Genomic DNA, 6927 nt, shown 5'->3' on the forward strand with positions numbered 1-6927 from the left:
TTCTTTTTGTTGCAACGGTAAATGGGAGTGTTACCTTAATTTCTCTTTCAGATTTTTCATCATTAGTGTATAGGAATGCAAGAGAATTCTGTGCGTTAATTTTGTATCCTGCAACTTTACCAAATTCATTGATTAGCTCTAGTAGTTTTCTGGTGGCATTTTTAAGATTCTCTATGTATAGTATCATGTCATCTGCAAACAGTGACAGTTTTACTTTTTCTTTTCAATTTGTATTCCTTTTATTTCTTCTTCTTCTCTGATTGCTATGGCTAGGATTTCCGAATCTATGTTGAATAATAGTGGTGAGAGTGGACATCCTTGTCTTGTTCCTGATCTTAGAGGAAATGCTTTCAGTTTTTCACCACTGAGAATGATGTTTGCTGTGGGTTTGTCGTATATGGCCTTTATTATGTTGAGGCACGTTCCCTCTATGCCCAGTTTCTGGAGAGTTTTTATCATAAATCACTGTTGAATTTTGTCAAAAGCTTTTACTGCATCTATTGAGATGATCATATGGTTTTTCTTCTTCAATGTGTTAATATGGTGTATCACATTGATTGATTTGCATATATTGAAGAATCCTTGCATCCCTGGGATAAATCCCACCTGATCTTGGTGTATGATCCTTTTAATGTGTTGTTGGATTCCGTTTGCTAGTGTTTTGTTGAGGAATTTTGCATCTATATTCATCAGTGATATTGTTCTGTAATTTTCTTTTCTTGTAGTATCTTTGTCTGGTTTTGGTATCAGGGTGATGGTGGCCTCATAGAATGAGTTTGGGAGCGTTCCTTCCTCTGCAAGTTTTTGGAAGAGTTTGAGAAGGATGGGTGTTAGCTCTTCTCTAAATGATGGATAGAATTCACCTGTGAAGCCATCTAGTCCTGGACTTTTGTTTGTTGGAAGAATTTTAATCACAGTTTCAATTTCATTACTTGTGTTTGGTCTGTTCATATTTTCTATTTCTTCCTGGTTCAGTCTTGGAAGGTTATACCTTTCTAAGAATTTGTCTATTTCTTCCTGGTTGTCCATTTTATTGGCATAGAGTACTGTCTTAGGATGCTTTGTATTTCTGCAGTGTCTGTTGTAACTTCTCATTTTTCGTTTCTAATTTTATTGATTTGAGTCCCCTCCCTCTTTTCCTTGATGAGTCTGGCTAATGGTTTATCAACTTTCCTTATCTTCTCAAAGAACCAGCTTTTAGTCTTATTGATCTTTGCTACTGTTTTCTTTGTTTCAATTTAATTTATTTCTGCTCTGAAATTTATGACATCTTTCCTTCTACTAACTTTTGGTTTTGTTTGTTTTTCTTTCTCTAGTTCCTTTATGTGTAAGGTTAGATTGTTTGAGATTTTTCCTCTTTCTTGAGGTAGGCTTCTATTGCTATAAATTTTGGGTTTTGGATCATCATGTTTTCATTGTAATTTGTCTCAAGGTATTTTTTGATTTTCTATTTGATTTCTTCAGTGATCTCTTGGTTATTTAGGAACATATTGTTTAGCGTGCATGTGTTTGTGTTTTGTAGGTTTTTTCCCTGTAATTGATTTCTACTCTCATAACGTTGTGGTCAGAAAAGGTGCTTGATATGATTTCAATTTTCATAAATTTACTGAGGCTTGATTTGTGATCCAGGATGTGATCTATCCTGGAGTATGTTCCATGTGCACTTGAGAAGAAAGTGTAATTTGCTGTTTTTTGGATGGAATGTCCTATGAATATCAATTAAGTCCATCTTGTTTAATGTGTCATTTAAACATTGTGTTTCTTTATTTATTTTCATTTTGGATGATCTGTCCATTGGTGAAAGTGGGGTGTTAAAGTCCCCTAGTATGATTGTGTTACTGTCTATTTTCCCTTTTATGGCTGTTAGCAGTTGCCTCATGTATTGAGGTGCTCCTATGTTGGGTGCATAAATATTTACAATTGTTATATCTTCTTTTTGGATTGATTAGTTGATCATTATGTAGTGTCCTTCTTTGTCTCTTTCAATAGTCTTTATATTAAAGTCTATTTTGTCTGATATGAGTTTTGCTACTCCAGCTTTCTTTTGAATCCATTTGCATGGAATATCGTTTTCCATCCCCTCACTTTCAGTCTGTATGTGTCCCTAGGTCTGAAGGGGGTCTCTTGTAGACAGCATATATAACAGGTCTTGTTTTTGTATCCATTCAGTGAGCCTGTATCTTTTGGAGCATTTAATCCATTCACGTTTAGGGTAATTATCGATATGTATGTTTCTTTGACCATTTTCTTCATTTTTATGGGTTTGTTTTTGTAGGTCCTTTTCTTCTCTTATGTTTTCCACTTAGAGAAGTTCCTTTAGCATTTGTTGTAAAGTTGGTTTGGTGGTACTGAATTCTCTTAGCTTTTGCTTGTCTGTAAAGCTTTTGATTTCTCTGTCGAAACTGAATAGGATCCTTGCCAGGTAGACTAAACTTGGTTGTAGTTTGTTCCCTTTCATCATTTTAAATATATCACGCCACTCCCTTCTGGCCTGTATAGTTTCTACTGAGAAACCAGCTGTTAACCTTATGGGAGTTCCCTTGTATGTTATTTTCCCCTTGTTTCTTTCAATAAATTCCTTTGTCTTTAATTTTTGTCAATTTGATTACTGTGTGTCTCATCATGTTTCTCTTTCAGTTTATCCTGCCTGGGACTCTCTGTGCTTCTTGGACTTGGGTGGCTATTGCCTTTCCCATGTTAGGGAATTTTTCGACTATAATCTCTTCAAATATTTTCTCGGGTCCTTTTCTCTTTCTCTTCTCCTTCTGGGACCCCTATAATGCGAATGTTGTTGTGTTTAATGTTGTCCCAGAGGTCTCTTAGGCTGTCTTCATTTCTTTTCATTCTTTTTACTTTACTCTCTTCCGTGACAGTGAATTCCACCATTCTGTCTTCCAGGTCACTTATCCATTCTTCTGCCTCAGTTTTTCTGCTATTGATTCCTTCTACTGTATTTTTCATTTCAGTTATTGTATTGTTCATCTGTTTGTTTGTTCTTTAATTCTTCTAGGTCTTTGTTAAACATTTCTTGCATCTTCTAGATCTTTGCCTGCGTTCCTTTACTGAGGTCCTTGATCATCTTCACTATCATTATTCTGATTTCTTTTCCTGGAAGGTTTCCTATATCCACTTTGTTTAATTGTTTTTCTGGGGTTTTATCTTGTTCCTTCATCTGGTACATAGCCCTCTGCCTTTTCATCTTGTCTGTCTTTCTGTTAATGTAGTTTTTGTTCCACAGGCCGCAGGATTGTAGTTCTTCTTGCTTCTGCTGTCTGCCCTCTGGTGGATGAGGCCATCTGAGAGGCTTGTGCAAGTTTCTTGATGGGAGGGACTGGTGATGGGTAGAGCTGGGTGTTGCTCTTGTGAGCAGAGCTCAGTAAAAACTTTAATTTGCTTGTCTGCTGATGGGTGGGGCTGGGTTTCCTCCCTGTTGGATGCTTGGCCTGAGGCAACCCAACACTCGAGCCTACCTTGGCTCTTTGGTGGGGCTAGTAGCGGACTCTGGGAGAGCTCACACCAAGGAGTACTTCCCAGAACTTCTGCTGGCAGTGTCCTTGTCCCCATGGTGAGCCATAGCCACCCCCCGCCTCTGCAGGAGACCCTCCAACACTAGCAGATAGGTCTGGTCCAGTCTCCTATGGTGTCACTGCTCCTTTCCCTGGGTCCCGATGCATGCACTCCTTTGTGTGTGCCCTCCAATAGTGGAGTCTCTGTTTCCCCCAGTCCTGTTGAATTCCTGCAATCAAATCCCAGTAGCCTTCAAAGTCTGATTCTTTAGGAATTCCTCCTACCATTGCTGGACCCCCACGTTAGGATGCCTGACGTGGGGCTCAGGACCTTCACTCCAGTGGGTGGACTTCTGTGGTATAAGTGTTCTCCAGTTTGTGAGTCACTCACCCAGCAGTTATGGGAATTGATCTTATTGTGATTGCGCCCCTCCCACTGTCTCACTGTGGCTTCTCCTTTGTCTTTGGATGTGGGGTATCTTTTTTAGTGATTTCCAGTGTCTTCCTGTTGATGATTGTTCAGCAGTTAGTTGTGATTCCAGTGCTCTCGCAAGAGGGAGTGAGTGCACGTCCTTCTACTCTGCCATCTTGAACCAATCTCCTTAATTGCTTTTAGCAACTGCTTACTTACCAGCACTACAGGTTCTCCATGTTCATCTTGCATAGTTCCAGTCCTACTCCTAGAATTGACCACTTCTCCAAGATGTTCCACATCCTTTAATTGGAGAATGGAATTAGAAACCAAGATCATAGTGCTGGGTGTTTGTTGCTACTGTAGTGTTATGACTTCTAGGCCTTCTCAGCTGACAGAGGAAAGAAATATAGGAGTGTATACTAACCTATGTATGCACACATATCTATAAATATTTCAATATGTAACCATGCCTGTAAGCTAAATATGAGCGCATACTGATATCTCCAAGGCTAATATTACCACATAGATCATTCTATCCTCATCCCCTTGTTCTGTCATCCATTTATTTAATTGTTAAATGCAGATTTATATCTATAGCAGTTTCAGAATTATTAACCCACATTTCCATAGGAAATAGCTGCATTACTAGGGAGAGATCCTTTTGCTTTTAGTCTTACAGACTCCACTCATTTCCCAAATTACTTAGCTTAAGACATTTTCTTGAAACTCATTCAGTAAGGTTGTTTCACACATTTGTAATATTCACTGCCTGCTTTCCATCCTTGGATCTCCCAAACTCCTAAGTGCTTTTTTAGATATTTTTTCACTTTTCATATATTGATATTCACTCTTTGTGTGGTATCCCTTGCAACTAGTTATCTATTTACTGTCTTTGCAATATTACTTTTTAAACAATGTCACACAACTGGAATCATATAATATTTAACCTTTTCAGACTGGCTTCTTTCACTTAGTAATTAATATGCATTTAAAGTTTAACCTTGTGTTTTTGGGTTTTTTGTTTGCTTGTTTTTTTTGCTTATTTTGTGGATTTTTTGTCTATACACCTTTATAATATTAAATAATATTTCATTCTGTGATTATAACACAATTTAATTATTCACTCACTTATTAAAGAGCATCTTGGCTGCTTTCAGTTTTTGGTCATTATAAACAAAGCTTCTAAAAACATATGCATGCAGAAGTTATGTGAATGTAAAATTTCAAATCAATTGAGCAAATACCTAGGTGTGCAAATGTTGGATCATAAGGTAAAACTATGTTTTAACTTTGTAAGAAACTGCCAAACTGTCTGCCAGAGAGGCTGCACTGTTTTGTATTTGAACCAACAATGAATGAGAGTTCCTGTGGCTCTGCATCCTCACCAGTAGTCAGTATAGCATTTTAAAAAAACAATTTAGGGTTTCCCTGGTGGTGCAGTGGTTGAGAGTCCGCCTGCCGATGCAGGGGACGCGGGTTCGTGCCCCGGTCCGGGAGGATCCCACATGCCACAGAGCGGCTGGGCCCGTGAGCCATGGCCGCTGAGCCTGCGCGTCCGGAGCCTGCGCTCCGCAATGGGAGGGGCCGCAGCAGTGAGAGGCCCGCGTACCGCAAAAAAAAAAAAAAAAAAAAAAACAATTTAGCCATTCTACTAAGCATGTAGTGACATCTTGTTGTTTTTGCATGTTCCTAATGATGAATGATATTAAGCAGCTTTATATGTTTCTCTGCCATCTGTATATTTTCTATGGTGAGGTATCTATTCAAATATCTTGCACACTTTTAAACTGGAATATTTGTTTTCTTCTTATTGAGTCTTTAGAGTTTTTTGTATACTTTGGATATAAGTCCTTTATCATATAAGTATTTTGCAAATATTTCCTCCCAATGTAGTGCCTTGTGTTTTCATTCTGTTAAGAGTGTCTTTCCCAGAGCAGGAGTTTATAATTCTCATAAAATCCAATGTATTAGTTTTTTCTTTCATGAGTCACGATATTGTCTTATATTTGAAAACCTATCACCAAACTGAAAATTATGTAGATTTTCTATGTTTTCTTAAATAAATTTTATATTTTTGCATTTTACATTTAAGTATATGATCCATTTGTAATTAATTTTTTATTGAGGTATAATTGTCATATAACATATTAGTTTCAGGTGTAGAACATAATGATTTGATATTTGTATATCCCCAAATCCTTCCATGGGTGCATTGTTCTCAACCTATTTCCTTGAAACTCTGACCCCCTATTGGATTTTTCCCCTCTTAGGTAAGATTGGAAACTTGAAGGGGACTGGAATAGAAGGAATTTTCTTCCTGGTATAAGCCTTTAACAAAGACCTTTCCCCTGGGGAGGGGGATTTTGTTAAATAGAAATCTCTGAGTTTATTTCACAGTGTTTACTCTTCCCCTTTCCCTGCCAGAACAAGGAAATAATCTTTCTCAAAACTTCACCGTGGCTTCTGGTTCGAGGTGGCTGCTGTGGTGGGGTGGACTATGGCAACTCAGGAAGCCACTCCAGGAAGCCAGTCAGAGGAGAGCAATGCTTTGGACCTGCCATCAGCTTATGACGTAAGGGATTACGTGTTGCAGAGACCCAGCCAGGAGGCCAAGAGTGAGGCTTTTAGTTCTGAATAAGTCCTCTTCTATTCCTTGTTCTTCAGATGTAGATCCAGCCGTGTGGCCAACAGGGTCCTGGTGCTCTGCCCTGGTGTCAGGCTTGAGCCTCTGAGGTGGGAGAGCCGAGTTCAGGACATTGGACCACCAGAGACCTCCCAGCCCCACATAATATCAGTTGGCAAGAGCTCTCACAGAGGTCTATGTCTCAACACTAAGACCCAACATAATAAAAGTCATATATGACAAACCAACAGCCAATGTCATGCTCAGTGGTGAAAATACTGAAAGCGTTTCCACTAAGATCAGGAACAAGACAAGGTTGCCCTCTCTCACTGCTATTATTCAACATAGTTTTGGAAGTTTTAGCCACAGCAATCAGAGAAGAA

The 6927-nt window shown here is 38.7% G+C and overlaps 1 pseudogene across 1 annotated transcript; it reads left to right on the top strand.

Moving 5' to 3' along the window:
* Window positions 1–6418: 6418 nt before the first annotated feature.
* LOC308614011 (shieldin complex subunit 1-like) lies at window positions 6419–6653 on the top strand (annotated as a pseudogene). The gene has a single exon. The product of its transcript is annotated as a shieldin complex subunit 1-like (transcript).
* The last annotated feature ends 274 nt before the right edge of the window (window positions 6654–6927 follow it).

This window comes from Mesoplodon bidens (genome assembly GCF_964165515.1).
Source record: "Mesoplodon bidens genome assembly, chromosome: 3".
NCBI lineage: Eukaryota > Metazoa > Chordata > Mammalia > Artiodactyla > Ziphiidae > Mesoplodon > Mesoplodon bidens.